The sequence below is a fragment of the Cynocephalus volans genome, chromosome 11, assembly GCF_027409185.1.
Source record: "Cynocephalus volans isolate mCynVol1 chromosome 11, mCynVol1.pri, whole genome shotgun sequence".
Lineage (NCBI taxonomy): Eukaryota > Metazoa > Chordata > Mammalia > Dermoptera > Cynocephalidae > Cynocephalus > Cynocephalus volans.
Genome location: NC_084470.1, coordinates 115,826,792 through 115,845,555, shown reverse-complemented (window position 1 = coordinate 115,845,555; position 18,764 = coordinate 115,826,792). Strand labels below are relative to the sequence as shown.

The 18,764-nt window shown below is 43.1% G+C and overlaps 1 pseudogene; it reads left to right on the top strand.

Annotated features, from left to right (window-relative positions):
• Window positions 1-5,371: 5,371 nt before the first annotated feature.
• Window positions 5,372-18,449, top strand: LOC134390225 (actin-like; annotated as a pseudogene).
• The last annotated feature ends 315 nt before the right edge of the window (window positions 18,450-18,764 follow it).

Genomic DNA, 18,764 nt, shown 5'->3' with positions numbered 1-18,764 from the left:
AAGAGAGAAAGCAGTGGAGAGGCAGAAGGTGTAGTGGTTTAGAGCAGAGATTGGATCCTAATTGACTTTTCCAGGTTCAAATCCCAGCCCCGTAACTTGCTACGTGACCCTGGGCAAGTTATCCACTTCACTGTGTCTCAGGTTCCTCATCTGTAAAATGGGGATAGTAACATATAATCATAGTACTTATCTCATAGGGTTATTGTAAGGGTTATATGAATTAATATGAATAAAGAACTTACAACTGTGCCTAGCACATACTAAACACCGTATAAACATACACTGCTATTATGGATAGTTGTTTCGGTTATCAATTGTTGTAAAAAACCTCCCCAAAATTTAGTGGCTTAAAATGACAATTTATTACTTCTCATGATTCTGTGGATTGTTCTGCATCACTTGGTACTGACTGGGGCTCTGGGACAGCTGGAAGGTCCTAACGGACATTACTCACATGGTTGGTGTTTGGTGGTGGCCACCATCTGGGAGCTCTGCTGGTGTTCTCAGTCGCAGACTTCGGCTCTCCTCTGTGTGCACCTCTCTACATGGCTGCTGAGGCTTCTTCACACGGTGGTTGTGATACCGGGCCACTCAGCTCTGGGCTTGGCTAGCCAAAATTTATTACCAGGCCCAGGTCCTGCTGCCTGCCCCCCTTCTAAAGCAACCATTCAAAAGTCAAATGTTAGGGCCAGCCCGCAGCTCACTTGGGATAGTGTGGTGCTGATAACACCAAGGCCATGGGTTCGGATCCCTATATAGGGATGGCTGGTTGGCTCACTTGGGAGAGTGTGGTGCTGACAACACCAAGTCAAGGGTTAAGATCCCCTTACTGGTCATCTTTAAAAAAAAAAAAAATTCAAATGGTGAAAATGGAAGTCAGCTTTATTCAGGAATACTGGTGACCTTAGGAGAGATGTCAGGCTAACCCATCTCTCTAGTAAACCTGAAGGAGAAAGGCCAGACTAAAGCCATATCCAAGACTTAGATTTACTGAGGGGTTTTTAAAGAGGGGGTTCAGGGGATGGAACATGAGAAATGAAAAGCAGGAAGAAGGGAAATGCGAGCCCTGGGGGCTCCATGCAAGGAGCCAGGAGCAAGGTCTCACCAAAGCTCCAACTGGTTTCTGCTCCCGTCCTTGCTGTTATCTCAGGGTCTTGCTGGAGGGTGGAATTGGCATAGCTTTACTACTGCCTTCTTTGGTTTCTCAGGGTCTGGATAGTACATGCAAGTCTGCAAGTTGGCAGCTTCAGACTGGCTGGAAAACAACTTTACATTTATGTGAATAATGTCACCTTAACCCGTAACCAAGGTTCAAAAATATCAAAAAAACATGAGAAAAGAGGGAACTCAGAGAAATGCATGCCAAGAAAAAAACGTGTCTTTTTAAAATTTGCCTACAGCCGATGATGTGGTTTTAGGTCCCAATGTGGCTTTAGCCCTGCTCACTCCAACAGCTGGGTTCCAAGAAGACTCTTCCAAAAGACAAAGGCAGAAACTGAGATCTCTTAAGGCCTAGCGTTGGAAGTTACCCAGTGTTGCTTCTACTACATTCTATTGGTTAAAACAAGTCTCAGGCCTAGCCCAGATACAAGGGGGTGGAAACAGAACCAACTCTTCAGGGAGAGGAGTGGCAAAGAATTAGTAGCCATCTTTAATCTCCCACAGATATTTAATCCCACTTTTGTAAAAGTGTGTGTGGTTATGCATAAAAAATGCCTGAAAGACTATATACCAAAATGTAACAATATTTATCTTTAAGAGGTAAGGTTGCAATATGGTTACTATTCTTTTCTTTATCTTTACTTGTTTGCTTCCCCCCCTTGAATTTTCCGTAATAAGTGTCCTTTACATGTATAATAAGAAAAATTAATTTCCATATTTTGAAAAATATATGAAGATTTTAAAACCTTTATATGAGCTGAAACTGTGATAGTTCTACCAAAAAGAAAAGAAAAGAAAAAACTAGTTCAAATTTACACAGCATTAGTAAAATCACAGTAGCTAGATCAAGAATAAAGAAGGTCCTGCTCTCACGCCCCTCACCAATCAGACCACGCTGGAGCGTCAGGTGCGGTGCTGGATTCTGAACTCAAAGGTTCACAAAGGGAAACATAACACATCGCGGTGCAAAGGGGGAGACAAAGGGTCTGTAAACTGTTTCTTGTAGAGAAGGACTTAAGGACACTAGTGTTGAAGAGAAGAAGACTTAGAGGTGACATGATATAATGAACGTGGCCCTCACTCCATTGTGAAGGGCATTAATTCTGATCCTACAAAATGTGAAGCACTGAATGGCCGTGACATAGAGGCGGATCTGAGATTCTTCATATAGAGAACTCTCTAAATGGTGAGAGAATAAAACTGGAATGACTTTCCCAGGAAGGCCACAAGCTCCCTGTTCTACCGGAGACCAGACACCCATGTCTCAGGGATCGTGGTGAGAGGGATCCTGCACTTAGAAGAACTACCAAGGCCCTTCCAAATCGCAGGTTGTATGACTGTAGGCTTATGTGGGAGTAGAAATAAAATACATGGTCATTTATTTGGGAAGCTTAAACATTATATCATGGCTAAAGTCAGTGACCCAGAATAAAATGCCTCTTAAGATTCCTTTTATGAATTGATGAATATTGCCCTTCCTCTAAAAATATGGTGCATCAACAACTATTGCATTGCAATGTCCTGGGTGCTCAAAAGTCTCTCAGCCCACAGGCTTGCGTTTGAGAGGACAGACATATAACCACCATATAAACTTAACATCCCTGAATATAGTCCTTACAAATGAATACCTGTGTGGGTGGCAAGGGCCCAAAGAGTAAATGATTGATTTGTAATAGCAAAGAAAGTGTGGGGGGATGTGGGGGTGGGAGTCGGTAACTACAAGAGGAGAGATAAGAGGGATGGGGGCTAAGGCAGAGGAAGCGAGGCCTTGCCCCACACCGTGTAAATGTGAACAGCTTCGGGGAAGGAAAGAAGGCTGAATGCCAGTTTCCCGAGTTGGGCTTTCTTAAAAATAGATCGCATTGTATCTTTACTGACTAGCGTAATCATTATAATCATCTGTATTTATTGAGGGCCTACTATCTGGTAGTTTACACATATTAACTCATGAAATCAGTTCAATAACCAGATAAAGCAGTGACTATTACCTCCAAGGTCCAGCGTCCAAAGATACGAAGAATATGGCTGACATCTTTTGGGGTGCCTGCCTAAGTCAAGAGAGCCCTCCTGACTGTCCCTTGCCTACAGTGGCAGCTCCCGGCAGCCATCTGTTCCACTTGGACCCTCTCTCTTGTCTTTAGCTGAGTCAGAGTTCCTCCCCCAGAAGAGACACATCCAGAATTGTTTTTAAAGAGAGATCCAGGCTTTCCATGGGGTGAGAGCTGTAATGTGGAAACAAGGGCACTGTGGGTGGCCATATTCTGCTCTGCTGAGACAGAGAGAGAGAGGGAGAGAGAGGAAGCAGATGCCCAGAGAGAAGGAGAGACAGGGAGTGGCACCACTTGGCTCCTAGTGGGCAGCTACCCACTTCCCTGGTTCTGGTCCTTCCTGGGATCTGACGCCTTCCTGCCCTTCAGTATTAGGAGACAGTCCTATTGAAGCAGGGAAACCTGAGCATTTTCTGATTGTTAAACCTGCCCTCTTCTGCTGGAGAAACTGTTTTAGAAATTTTATGCTTGGCTGTCTTAATCGCTAACTTTAGCTTCCATAACCTAGTTTGCTTCCTGCACCCGTGCGCTAACGAACGGTAACAGCAGTTTTGCGCGGCCCTAAGGGCCAAATGCAAATTTGGCTCCAGAACTGACCAATGAGCTATGTCTCATAGCCAACCAATCCGAATTGCATCCCTCATTTGCATAAGAGGACCTAAATGAGAACTTGGGTGGGAAGTTTTTGGCTATAGAAGGCTCCCCTTTCCTTCATTCAGGGAGACACTAGCCTGATGCTCAAGCTTTCCTTGCTTGCAAGCAATAAAGTGCTGTAACATCAAAAAGAGCTGTTAACTAAAAAAGAGCTGTAATACCAATGTTGGTCTTGGATTCCTCTGTGCGAGCAACCTCACAACATTATGTCTTTATCTTATATTGACTCTTTTTGCTTATGCTAGCTCCAGTGTCTATGACTTGCAATCAATAACTTCCTACTATTAGTAGTGTTTTGTCCATCTACTGAATAAGGAGCCAGTCTTCCAACTCAAGTTTGTCTACCTACAGAGCCCACCTACAAGGACCTCCCAACTCCTCTCTGTCTGCACCTGAGTGGCAGTTTCAGGGTAACATTTCCCAAAAGGAGGTCTCGTGGGACAGTATGCTCTTAGCTTCATCAAGGTGGTTCCTGTGCCAGTTAGGTGTCCCCAGCTTTGATGAGGGCAGAGGCTGGCCAGCAGCAATTAAACCAGTTTAGAGAATTCAGTAGTTCCCCATCATCACATTCTCCCTAGAACCGTGGGCACCTTTCCTATAACATTGTTGCTTTCCAGGTTTTAATGACATGCCGAAGCAGTTCCTTTAGGATCTGGGTTTTTAAGGCTTTGGCAGCTGCCCCAGCACTGCCTTCTACCACCTGAAGCCCTGCACCTGTGCTCCACACACCCGATGGTCGGAACTGTCACCCTCACCAGCCCTTTTTGTAGCCTCCTCTTGGTCTCTGCCCACAGACCGACTCCCCACCTGGTTGGCCTCACTCTGTACCTTGTAACTATGTCTACAGTGGCCCCAACGACATGTTCCTGCTTTTACTTGTGCCTGTCTCCCACTTCTGGCTGGGAGATTCCAGTGGGCAGAGTCTGTGCGCTGCTTGGTTTTGTGTCTCTGGTCGCTATTGCAGTGGATGGCACATACTTAGTACTTAATAAATGTCTGTGGAATGAATGATTAAATGAATAAGTGAGTAGTTAAACTCATATACTTCACAGATTCATTTCATTCACTGTCCCTTCACTCTGACCTATTTAATATGCTATGTTTTACCTCACTAATGTTTCTTTTAGATAAATTCGTCTTCTCCGTTTTTTCCTTATCTACCTGAAGGTCTGTAAAACAAATGCCTTCCTCCACTCTCCTTTTCATACCTAGCACAAGGCTTTACATACAATTGGTGTCAATTCATAGGTGTATGTGCATGTGTTTTGTGTTTGTGTTTGTTTTTGCTTTACAGAGCTCAAAATAATAATAATCCTAGCACTCATTCTAACACAGGGAATTTCTCAGATGGCAATTTCTTTCCTGTCCTGTCCTTTTCCCTCCTCTCCTTGTGGCTGGCCACCTCTTGACAGTGGACATAGTTCAACACAGGGCTTTAGATTAACATGAGTGACCTTTGGCTTAGACAACCCACACAGGAATTTACTCAAACAGCCAGAAATAGAGACATGTATTTAATTGTTTCAATTGAACTTAGGAAAGTCTATCACATCACATTCCTGCACTTTCTGACTTGTGAACAGAAGAAACAAGAACTGAAGTGGCTGCCGGGATCACCAGTGTCCCCGCCGGTCAGGCAGCAGGTACGTGCAGTGCGTTGGGTGAGCTCCCTGGGAGGCTGTGCACACCTGCCTTTGCTCCCCTCACAGGCTGCATTTCTTTCCACTACGAGGCAGAGAGAGTGGCCATGAGGCAATAGGATGAGGCCACAGAGGACAGAAAGGTGAAAATAGGAGAGCCATCCAGGAGAGGCCTGTGAGTGAGAACTCTGCGGGGGTTGTATAGGTGGTGACCGCCTCACGGTGTCCAGGGTACCACTCCCCAGGTGCGGTGCCCTGCACGTTAGCAGGCAACCTTGGATGTTATGTGGCCGCTTCCCTTTGCTCTGGAGTTTCTGGGCTCTCCAGACAGCAGCAGCAACCTCCGCCACCCTGGATCACATCACCTTCTTTTAGGTGAGCCAGAACAGCCCCTGGAGAGGAATAAATACGCTGAAAGGAAATCACAGCAGAGGGGAACTGACATTTAAGTGCCTGCTTTAAACCAGGCACTTTGCTATGTTTTTATCTCTCTCTCTCTCTTTTTTTTTATTAAAGAGCATAACTATGAAATTGTATATACCTGAAAGTAGTAGTAATAGTCGCTGCACAATTAATTTCCCTTTCCCATGTCTGGCTTGCTAGAAATTGTTTAATATCTCAGTTCCCCACTAGTTCAGCAAGATGTTGTGAAAGTGATGGAATATTATTCAGCCTTTTAAAAGGATGAAATCCTGCTATTTGCAACAATGTGGATGAACCTGGAGGAAATGATACCAAATGAAATTAGCCAGACACAGGAAGACAAATGCTGCATGATCTCACTTATATGTGGAATCTAAAAAACCTCCAACTCATAGAAACAGAGACTGGAAGGGTAGTAACCAAGGGTTGAGACATGGGAGAAATGGAGAGATGTGAGTCAAAGGGTGGAAACTTGTGGCTATAAGATGAATAAGTTCAGGAGATCTAATATACAGCCTGGTGGCTATAGTTAATAGTGTATTGTATACTTGAAATTTGTAAAGAGAATAGATCTTAAGTATTCTTACCACACACACAAACCAAGGTACCTATATGAGGTGATGGGTATGTTAATTAGCCTAGTTGTGGAAATATATCAATGTATATGTATATCAAAATATCACATTGTATACCTTGAATATATACAATATCTATTAGTCAATTATACCTTAATAATGCTGAAAAAAATTTTAAGTCAGTCCCCCTTTTCACATTGAATCAATGTGATAATGAACACATTAACAAACACTGAAATTTTAAAAAAACAGATAAATATATTGCCTTAATCATCAAAAAAAGATGTTGCAAAATTGGTCGGCTTTTTAAAATATAATATATATATATATATGTAACAGGAGAGCTTTCTCTTGTATTTCTGGTCTTCTATGTAGCTCTGACTTTATGGTCAATTATCTTGAGCATAATTCCATTTTCAGAGCTGCAAAGTAACTTGAAGGCTTGAGATTGAAAATTTGGGGGGACTATAGCTCTAATTGCCCACCAAAATCTGTTCTCCCTTTTATCCCAGTCACATATCCTAGCTTTCCTTGAAGTTAAATATGGCCAAGCAGCTTATTTTCCTCCAAAGGAACGAGTGCTGTGTGCCACCTCCAAGCCTACATCTTAAGAGCTGGATGTGTCTCTCCTCTGCAGTCTCTTGCCTCTGCCCACATACTGGGACCCAGACACAGCAATGACTCAACCTTGACCGTGCAGACAACGTCAAGGCCTAAAGGGTGGAGGAGCAAAAAGAGGGAAGAAACTTGAATCCCTGAATGATCAGGTGGAACAGAGCCACCCATTTCCTGGAATGCTCCCACTGGACTGTCACATAAGAAAAAACAAAACTACTGTTTTCTTTAAGATATGGAATATTGATGAGTCACTTTGTTAGAGCAACCTAACTTTACCCTAACTAATATAGGAATTGGTACTGTAAGTATTGTTTTGGTGTTAAAAGAAACCCTAAAATATGTGGCATTGTCTCAGCAGTTGGAAGAAAATATTATGCACTGGAAAGCCTGTGTCTTTTTTATGCTGAGGCAAAAAACATTTGTCAAGACAATCAACTGCAATAATTTGAAGGACAGACCACTAGAGTAAGCAGTTGCATAAAACCACATTGGTAATTTGTGGTAGCTGCTCTTTCCTGCTTTTTTTAGCAAGGTATGACAAGAAAGAGAGCAGACAAAAATTGGTCAGATTGCAGAGAGTGTCCAGAAATGTGGTAATATAGATCTTTACTTACAGAGTTAGAAAAGTCAATTGTTTCTGTACCCAAAACAAGAAGAAATCAACTACAGTTGTTCAAAGCATTTTTCAAAGGAACATTGAAACTTCTCAGCCAAACTAAGAGCCAGGCTTGTGGCAAAGATGAGACTAAGAGCCCAAGGATTTGCACTGAAACCTGTTATTTCAGATGGACTCAAGGTAGCCACCACTAAAATGAGAGAGATGTTGATCAAGGAAACAAAGGAAAAAAGCAGTTTTAATAACTATATCTGTTGCTTTGTCTCACACAGATTTGTTACCTCACTTCCGGTGGGTAACGGAGATGTAAAAAGGATTACTCAAAGCCCATTTCTTCTGAGCAGTGAGACACCCCAAAGGGGTTAATTTCCTGGAACCCTCAAGAGAGAGGCATTCTTCTTTGGGGAAATTAACACTGAACTGCGGTTCTGTCTTAGTATTTATTCTCCAGGTCAGAAAGTTATAGAAAAAGAACATAGGTGGAGTTATGGTTAAGTATAGTTTAACAATAGAAGCTGGTAACATCAGTGAAATAACAAAGTGACAGTCCATAATGCAATTTGCAAAAGGTTAAGTCAATCCACCAACAAAAGCTTGTTCTTAGCAAATACTGTGTTTTCCTACAGCAGTTTCCTCAGTATTTTTACATAACAATAAGGCAACTTTCTTAACATATCAATCAGTAGGTTAACCTGCTCCAAGGACCTCTGTCCTTGAGAGCCAGCAACTTTGCTGTATTGCAATTTTGTATCCACAACAGAGACTTTAGCCTGGGGAAAGTTTCCTGTCTTTTGCAAGCTTAACATTTCTATATGTAATTTTAAAAAGTTAGGTTATACCTGAAACTACAGGGCTTTGGAAACTAGGCCCTGTGAAATACATTTGCTTTATAAATGTTAGTGTACTCTACATATATCCAGGAAAGAACTTTGGGAGTGGTGATGGGTTCACAGAAATGACTGAAGCCTTCTCAGTTTTTGAGGGAATTATATTCCCAAAGAAATGATAAGCCTCGGCATCCATTCAAGATGGCAGAATAGACAGTCCCCAGCATCACCTTTTCCCACAAATCAACCAATTTACAACTATTAAAAAGCAAGGACAGCCAAGCTGGGGTTGCTATAGCTTAGGAGAAGAGAAATAGAGACCTATGGAGTTCATGAAGGCAGGAGAAGCCATGATGAGAGAAAGAAAGGATCACTCCCACCATTTCAAGCCCTGGCCACTTCAAGGCTGGCCCTGGTCAGCACATGGAGCAAGAGCTGGCAAAAGCCACTGCTATGCCCTTCGTATGAAGTTGCTTGGAGGTGGCAGGGGAGAAGAGGGCCTTGGTGGCCCCCAGGCCAGCAGAACCACTACCAGGGTTCCTGTGGACCCACATAGGAGTGAGGGGCCACAGACAATGGAAAAAAGGAGCCACTCAGAGGCTGGAGAGTCATAGCAAGGGACTAGCACATTGTCCATCCCATGGGAAGTATTTGGAGTGCAGTCAATGGGGGAGATGGGCCCACTAGGGGAACACTGAGGCACAGCATGGACAGCTGATCTCTCCTCCTATCAGCACAGGCCCACTCAGTGTAGACTGATCAGGAATATAGAACTGCAAGGGGTGCAGTTTGCTGAAAAGACTCAGACCCAGACCAGAGTTTCCACACAACCCAGGTGTACCAGACCTGATGAGAGCCAGAACAGCTTACAAGGTCAACAATTAAAACCTGAACTGCACAAAAAGCCTTACCCAGAGAATCAGTAGCAATGAAGCAATTTAGCTCATCCACAGAGCTCAAGTGCTGGTCCCCACAGGAAGTTCTTCCATTTTAGAAGTAAGCAAAGGACAACAAATCAGTTCCAGTGTAAAGTTCAAGTGGTCAGAACAGTGAATAATCCAACACAGAACTGAAAGAAAAAACAAAATACCCACAGCAGAGACAAAGTTTGATATTAACAAGTAAAGGTCAAACACACCAAACATCACCTATAAAACCTAGAAGGACCAGAAACCCTCTGGGCTCCCAAGCCACATCCCCTGATGACCACACCCAGCCCAGCGACAACCACCAAGGTGCCACTGGAAGTGCCCTGGGCTCCCGAGCTGGGGCAGTCGGGGGGCCAAGGGCCTCAGCCATGCTCCCTCAACATCCACAACCAGCCCAGCAACAATCACCAGGCCTCTGCAGGAAATGCCTCAGGCCTTGACCGCAAGCAGTGGGGGCCGAGGGCCTCAGCCACACCCCCTGACATCTGCATCCAGCCCATCAACAATCAAGCCACCACTGGAAGGCCCCTGTTCTCCCCTGCCAAAATGAGGGGGTGCCACGGGCCTCTACCATGCCCCCTTCCTTCATCCTCCTCCCACCCTATTTACTTCCCCTTCCCCTCTCTTCTCCCCACCACAACTGCTCTGCAACAACATCTTAGGATGTAAAAAAATAATAATATTAATAAATAATTTAAAATAAAAGAAATTATAAGCCTCTATAATTTAATAAAACTCTATATGTATTTAAGCCTTAAAGCAGCTGTTGGGCTCCACATCTGCATGAGTAGTGAGATAGGAGGTGCTCAGTTTCCCTGGGTTTGGGTTTCAGGACACTCCTCTGAGGTTCAAGCCACTCCCCAATATCTCAAGCCCCTCCTCTGGGCCAGCCCCTAGAGAAGAGTAACTGTTGCCTATTGGATCTATTATTGGCACCAGCTCTGGGAAATTGAGACCTCAGGGGGCTGACTTATGCAAATCTAGTGCTGCACATGCTCAGTAGAGAGGGGTTATATAACCCTAATAGCTGAGCATGCTCAGTAAAATGGAGCTTATCCTTTGCATGACCTTTCACTAGAGGAGCTAAAGAGCACAGAATATTCTTGAATGTGTCTGGTAGGGTATAATAAGATTTGACTAATGAGCATGCCCGAAAAGGAGACTGCATCTGCAAGACCGTGTTACGTAACTGAGTAACATCCCCCCCTTTAATTTAGTATTCATTAGATACCATGAATATGTATTAGGTAGTGAAACTATACAAGTGGAATCCTGGGAGAAGGCAGGGCTGCTGCTCACTCTTCTGAAGTCAGCCCACACTCTGCCTGAGGTGTGTATTTCTTTCTTTTTGTATCAACCTTGCCTTTAGCAGGCTGCCCTTCACCCCGCAGCCAGCTGACTCTTTGTCTGTAAATGTGTTTTTCTTCCTTTTGTATTAAACTTGCTGTGGTTGTAGCTCATTTTCCTGGGGCCAACCCGCACATTGCTGGCTAAGGTGTGTTTGCTTCCTTTTGTATCTAACTTAACTTTCAGCAAGTGGCTGCTCACTCTCTTGAGCCAGCCTTCACGCTGTACTAAATTTTAAGTGTGTGTTTCTTACTTTTGTATTAAACTTGGTGGGAGCCCTGCTTAATCTCTGGAGCTGGGCTGCACTTTCACTGCTGTGAAATCGGTGTCTCTTATTTGTTTTATTAAATCTGTGCTTACTTTCTACCGTGACTCTGCCCTTGAATTCCTTCCTGTCAAGAACCTGGTGAGAGGACAGGGTGAGTTAAGGTGGGCTATCGGTCCTCCCCAGACCCCTCCTCCAGCATGAGCAGGAAGCAGGCTGTGAAATCTGCACAGCTCTGAAGAAGGCTTAGTCTAAATCTCACTTCAAATGTTGCAAGAGAGGATAATACATGAAAAATCTCCCAGAAGGCAAAGCCATCAACCTTGAAGAGCAATGGACATAATTCTTCCTTACACTTTTACCATTTCCTGCCCTCTTGGATTAACCATATTGTTGCATGTAGCTACTGGTCATTCATTTTCATTGCTCAATAGTATTACCTTTTAAGAATATACCATGCTTTATTTATCTCTTCTATCACTGATAGATATTTGGGTTGTTTCTGATTTTTTTGCTATTATGCTATTAATAATCTTGTGCATACTTTTTTTTTTTTTTTTTTTTGTCGTTTTTTCGTGACCGGCACTCAGCCAGTGAGTGCACCGGTCAGTCCTATATAGGATCCGAACCCGCGGTGGGAGCGTCGCCGCGCTCCCAGTGCAGCACTCTATCAAGTGCGCCACGGGCTCGGCCCATCTTGTGCATACTTCTTAGTGTACATGTGCATAGATTTCTCTGATGCATATTCTTAGGAGTACAACTGATAAGTCATAGAGTACTTTACTCAAAATGCCAAACTCAAAGTAGTTATTCTTCAGACACGTATGTGTATTCCTTTGTTTCATAGCCTCATCTGTATTTTTTATCTTCAAGTATTTTAATTTTGCCAACCTTGTGGATGTCTACTGGTGTATATTTGGGGCTTAATTTACATTTTCCAATTGCTAGTAAGGCTGAATATTTTTTCATATTGTTTATTGGCCATTTGGATTTTCTCTTTTGTGCATATTCAAAACTTTTGGATAAAGCTATTGGGTTGTCTTTTTCATATTAATTTGTAGGAATCATATTACATAACAATTGATCATTTACACAATGCTGAAAATATTTCTCTCACTTTGTGGCTTGTCTTTTCACTCTCTATCTGTTCTTTTGATAAACAGAACACTTAAATTTAATATGGTTGAACTTAATATTTTTATCCCTTAGTCTGTATCCCTATCTATCGTTCACATTCAGAATCTCTGAAAGTTGATCTAATTGGTTGGCCAAGCACAATACAGGGCAATGTGTTTGGGTGACACTCTCATGAGAGGCCATTTCCTAGGTCCTGAGTCACCTGCAGATGGCTGCCTTAGAGTCAGTGCCAATCTCCAGCCCCATTAGCTGTGCCTAAGATAAGGATAGCCATTTAAAACAATAAATGGTGGGGGCAGGAGGAAATCAGACAAAGGATAAGATATCCAAGTCAAGAAATATTACTCTTGGATAAAGAAAATATGATATATATACACAATAGAATACTATTCAGCCTTTAAAATAAGGAAATCCTGCCATTTGCAATGACATGGATGACCTGTAGGACATTATGTTAAATTAAATAAGACAGGCACAGAAAGACAAATGCCCCATGATCTCACTTATATAGAGAGTGTAAAAAAGTTGAACTCATAGAAACAGAGTAAAATGGTGGCTATCAGAGGCTGGGGATAGAGAGGTTAGTGAGATGTTGGTCAAAGGACATAAATTTCAGTTAGGAAGAATAAGCTTAAGAGATCTATTGTGCATCAAGAGACTACACCTAATAACAATATATTGTATACTTGAAAATTGTACAAAAAATGAAAAAAGAAAAATAAATATTACTCATTGACAACAAAGATCTTAATAATCCATATCCAGAGATGAAGAAAATAACAGGAAACTTCTTAGAAATTACATCATTCCATAGCATGGGACTTTACAACTCAAATATTTGGTGACTGAATACTTAACAACAACATCCCACCCTAAAATGTGATTTGTAGACAGTTTCTTGATTAGATTAGGATGGTTCCAAAGTTATCACCAGGAAGTAATAAGTTTAAAACTTCATGAAACGATAACTACAATTGCAATCTAAAACATTGGCAATCCAAAGTCTAGAGAAAGGAGAGTCGGTGAGTTAAGATTTGCCAGTATTCGCTGAGGAATTTCCAAGACAGAGCTGGACTGGATGGACATGAATATTTCTGTCACTTCAGGAAATTCTGTTTCAGTTTTTGAAAATGAGAACCTGCGCCTACCAGAAGCGTCAAGCTCAAATAAGGAAAGTAGCTGATGGCAATTTGTGTGGGGAAGACACCTAGCAGAGAGACTCTTCAGGGAAGATCCAGAGAGCCAGAAAGGAACAGGACTGGCATTATGGGTTCATCCAACCCATGAAGCATTTGTTAGATGCCTGCAATGTGTCAGATAGTGTGGTGGATACAAAGTTGAAGACAGGATCAACTATGAGTGTGTCCGTTAGGACTCTTCACGTTACAAGTTAGAGAAAACTTGGTTCCGACTTAATAAGTGATTCTTATGGCTCCTGTAAATGGAAGTTCAAAGGTCGTGCAGGTTTCAGGGATGGATTGATTCAGTGTATGCTGGAGCATCTCCTCTGTGTACTGGTCTTACCTTCAAGATGACTTTCCTGGGGCCGGCCTGTGGCTCACTCGGGAGAGTGCGGCTCTGATAACACCAAGGCCACGGGTTCGGATCCCATATACGGATGGCCGGTTTGCTCACTGGGTGAGCGTGGTGCTGATAACACCAAGTCAAGGGTTAAGATCCCCTTATCGGTCATCTTTAAAAAAAAAAAAAAAAAAAAAGATGACTTTCCTTATTGTGCCAAAACAGTTCTTCTGTATATGAGGATTTACAAAATAGAGGAAAGTTCTTAGAAGGTTCGTTTTCAAAAGAAGACATTTCTTTCCCAGAAACACCTAGAAAAGATTACTTTGTTTTTCACTGATCCACATTGGGTCACACGATCCCTCTGAAACCAATCCCTGTATCCAGAGAAATGTCATTCATTGATTGGTTCAGAAATCCAGGCATAAGCCTATTGCCCTGGCAAGCAGCATGGGGTTACCTCTAGACAATAAAAACTTGCCTCTGGTGCTGGGGGTATGGGGACAGTTTCTCCTAAAGCTAGTAGACCAGAGAGGAAACACCTGAGTGAAAACTGAGGTATGGGCCGAGCCCATGGCGCACTCGGGAGAGTGTGGCGCTGGGAGCGCAGCGACACTCCCGCTGCGGGTTCGGATCCTATATAGGAATGGCCGGTGCACTCACTAGCTGAGTGCCGGTCACAAAAAAGACAAAAAAAAAAGGAAAACTGAGGTACTATCAGGGAATGGTAGATAGTACCATTGGTAGATAGTACTGGATGCTGTGCCATCTTCCAGTAAGTGTCCATTACAGTCTCAGTCTGCAAGAAGCTTACATTTTAGAGAGGAAGACAGGGTTGTAATCTACTCATAATTAAAAAGTGAAATGAGAGATACAAAGTGCTATGGGAGATTAGAGGAGGAGGTCATTTATAGCATCTGAGGGATCAAGGAACTGAGCCACGACAGATGCACCTTTGAAAGATACAGAAAGAGAAGTACATTCTAGGCTAAGGGAACAACACAAACATTCATCGGGATCCAGAGCACAGGAGGGGAAGTGATAGTTTAGGGGAGGTAGGGTATTAGTTAGATTTGCAGTAATATTGAAACATCCAAGTGAAAATATCCGAAGAAAATTTGGGACCAGACAGGACTGAAGAGGCAGTGTTGGAAGCCTCAGCAGAAGAGAAATAAAACTACTATTTATTAAACACCATGCACATGTCAAATTTGTTCTAAGCATTTTATTCCTATTATTTCTTTTAATTCTCACAATCCAGTACAGACACTCCTGTCTCAATTTTTCTAAAAAAGAAACTGACACTCAGAAAAAAAAGTAACTTACCAAGGCTATCTAGCTGGTCTATAGGTGAGTAGGATTCAAACCCAGGTGGTCCAGAGACTGGATGCAGGAGCTATGAACATGAGTGAGGTTATTCAGAAACGGGAGAAAACATGTTTCCAGTCTTTACCTCTAAAACACACCAGTCCTCAGTTTATGTGAATGCTTTGGCTTTTTGTTAATATATGTGTTCAAAATTCTTTTGTCGTTCATAGCTCTTTTGTTTGTTTGTTTCTTATGCCACTTGTGATCCTTTTATCAGTAAGCCAAAAAAAAAAAAAAACAATGAGGAAACAGTATCACTTCATGTAACAAGAAGTCCCAAGGTGGGCAGCTCCAGGGTTGGTTAATTCAGCAACTCAGTGTCATCAAGAACCCTGGTTATTTCCATCCATTCTGCCCTTTAGCACGTCAGCTCTCAAGCTAACTCTTCTGATGGGCAAAAGATAGCTACTAGAGTTTGTCAACACATCAAGACCTGACAACATCTGTAGGAAAAAGGCCATTCCTTGCAGTGTGTCTTTTTTTTTTTTTATTCATGAAAAAACATTTCCCCAAAGCCACCTGGCAGATCTGAATCTCCCAAAATTGTGTTACACACCTATTCCTAATCAATCACTTGCAAAATTACTAGCAAAGGGAATGGGATTGCCTAATTGGTTTAGCAAAGTGCATGACCATGTGGAAGACAGTGGATGAACAACAACAAAAACAAATCAGAGTCTTCTTAGAAAGGAGAAAGCAGCAGTCTGGGGGTGGGGGTGAGGTGGGGTAGGGAAGGAGGTGAGGAGATGACAGTTTAGCGGTAAGGACATTGGGTAGACAATCTGCATGTCTGCTAAATTTTCATCTACATTATGGTTCTCAATGGCAGCCATACCCTTCCAAGAGGGAAAAAGTTGATTGGGTGAGAATTTTACTCCTTTTATGTGTAAAACACAAATATGCATAGAGTACATGAACTGATATATGATATAGCTATGGTATTAAAATTTCATAGGAAGAGTGATTAGCGAAAAATGTCTAAAAAGCCTCCTTGGAGAGGGTGATAATGAAAAAAGAAGGTTGCAAAACACTGATTGACATCAACATGTACTTATCCAACAGTGGAGGCTCCTAGAGAAAATGATCTGTGCTGGAGCGGGCACTGCGTCATACTCAAAGCAGCATTTTAAAGACATATGCAAATAGGAACAGCTGAGAGCCATCTGATACTAGCTGTGGTGATTATTATGACAACACACTGATACTTTCTGACCACTTAGTGTATTTTATCTCCTTCTGTTTCAGATCTTTAAATATAATAGCAGCCAACATTCATCACGCGTTTTATCTATGTCCTTCACTGCTGAAGACTTGGCAGGTACCTACCTGTTAAATCTTTACAACCACCAAGTAAAAGATGGTGCAATCATTATCTCCTCTTGACAGATGAGGAAACTGAGGCATAATTCTCACAAGAAAGTGGTTGTATGGGATTGGGGGGAAAAACTATTTCGTATTGAAAATTTCAAATACTGGCCGTCGTCACTTTCTACAGTAGTGCAAGACTGTAAACTGGCCACACAACCTGAAACCAGTCAAAGCCGTCTTAATGATAAGTGGGGAAAATTACTATTGTTTTGCGGCCTTTAAAGTTTGTTGCTGAAACGTTAAAAATTCTCTTACTGCCAGTTGTAAAGGTATGGAAAAACGAAAAAAATAGTAAAGCCAATATTTATTCAGTACACTGTAATTAGAAACATTGAAAATAAAAGTGTTTTATGTTTCGTATATTACTCTGTTTTTGTGTTGCTATAACAGAACACCTGAGACTGGGTAATTTATAAAGAAGAGAGGTTTATTTTGCTCACAATTCTGGGACAGCTGCATTTGGCATGGGCCTCAGGCTGCTTCTACTCATGGCAGAAAGCAGCAGGCAGCCAGCAGGTACAAGAAGATCACATGGCAAGAGGAAGCAAGAGAGAGAGAGAGAAGGTGCCAGGGTCTTTTAAACAACCAGCTCTCGTGGGAACTAATAGAGCGACAACTCACTCATTAATCCCCCCACCTAGGGAGAGCATTAATCCATTCATGAGGGATCTGCCCCCATGACTCAAACAGCTCCCAGCACTGCCACATTGGGGATCAAATTTCCACGGGTTCTGGGAGGACAGTACATCCAAACTCCATCATTTGTAAAAATTGATCCAGACAGCTGAGACCACATCTACCCTGTGAGCACAGGCCCCTCACCCTCTCTGCTCCAACGCTGCCAGTTCACACCTGCCACCCAGCTCACCACGGACGATGATATTGCTGTGCTTGTCCTCGACAATGGCTCCAGCATGTGCAAGGCAATGCCCCTGAGCCATCTTCCCTTCCATTGTGGATGCCTGCAGCACCAAGGCCTGATGGTGGATATGGGCTGGAAGGACTCCTACATGAGTGATGAGGCCCAGAGCAAGAGAGGGATCCTGACCCTGAAGTACCCCATTGAGCACCTTGTTGTCACCAACTGGGACATCATGGAGAAGATCTGGCACCATACCTTCTATAAGGAGCTGCGTGTGGCCCCTGAGGAGCACCCCATGCTGCTGACTGAGGCCCTGCTGAACCCCAACACTACCCATGAGAAGATGACCCAGATCATATTTGAGACCTTCAGTACCCCAGCCATGTACGTGGCCATCAGGCTGTGCTGTCCCTGTATGCCTCTGGCCATACACTGTGCCCATCTACGAGGGGTACATCCTCCCCCACGCCATCTTGTGTCTTGTCCTAGCTGTCTGGGACCTGACAAACTACTTCATGAAGATCCTCACTGAACATGGCTACAGCTTTGCCACCACTGCCACAAAATGGGAAATTGTGCATGATGTCAAGGAGAAGCTGTGCTATGTCGCCCTGGACTTCAAGTAGGAAATGGCCACAGCAGCCTCCAGCTCCTCCCTGGAGAAAAGCTACAAGCTGCCTGATGGTCAGGGGATCACCATCGGCAATAAGCCAAAGCCCTGAAGCTCTCTTCCAGCCTCCCTTCCTGTGGGCATGGAATCCTGTGGCATCCATGAAACTACCTTCAACTCCATCATGAAGTGTGATGTGGACATCTGCAAGGACCTGTAGGCCAACATGGTGTTGTCTGGTGGCACCACATGTACCCAGGCATCGCAGACAGGATGCAGAAAGAGATCACTGCCCTGGCACCCAGCACCATGAAGATCAAGATCATTGTTCCCCCTGAGTGCAAGTACTCTGCATGGATCGTCTGCTCCATCCTGGCCTCACTGTCCACCCTCCAGCAGATGCGGATCAGCAAGCAGGAGTCCCACGAGTCCACTGCTCCATCATCTACTGTAAATGCTTCTAGCGGGACTGTTACTTAGTTGAGTTACACCCTTTCTTGACAAAACCTAACTTGCACGGAAAACGAGGTAAGATTGGCATGGCTTTATTTGTCTTTTTGTTTTGTTTCATTGGGTTTTTTTTTTTTTGGCTTGACTCAGGATTTAGAAACTGGCATGGTGAAGGTGACAGCAGTCGGTTGGAGCGGGCATCCCCAAAGTTTTACAATGTGGCCAAGGACTTTGTACATTGTTTCTTTCTTTCTTTCTTTCTTTCTTTCTTTCTTTCTTTCTTTCTTTCTTTCTTTCTTTCTTTCTTTCTTTCTTTCTTTCTTTCTTTCTTTCTTTCTTTCTTTC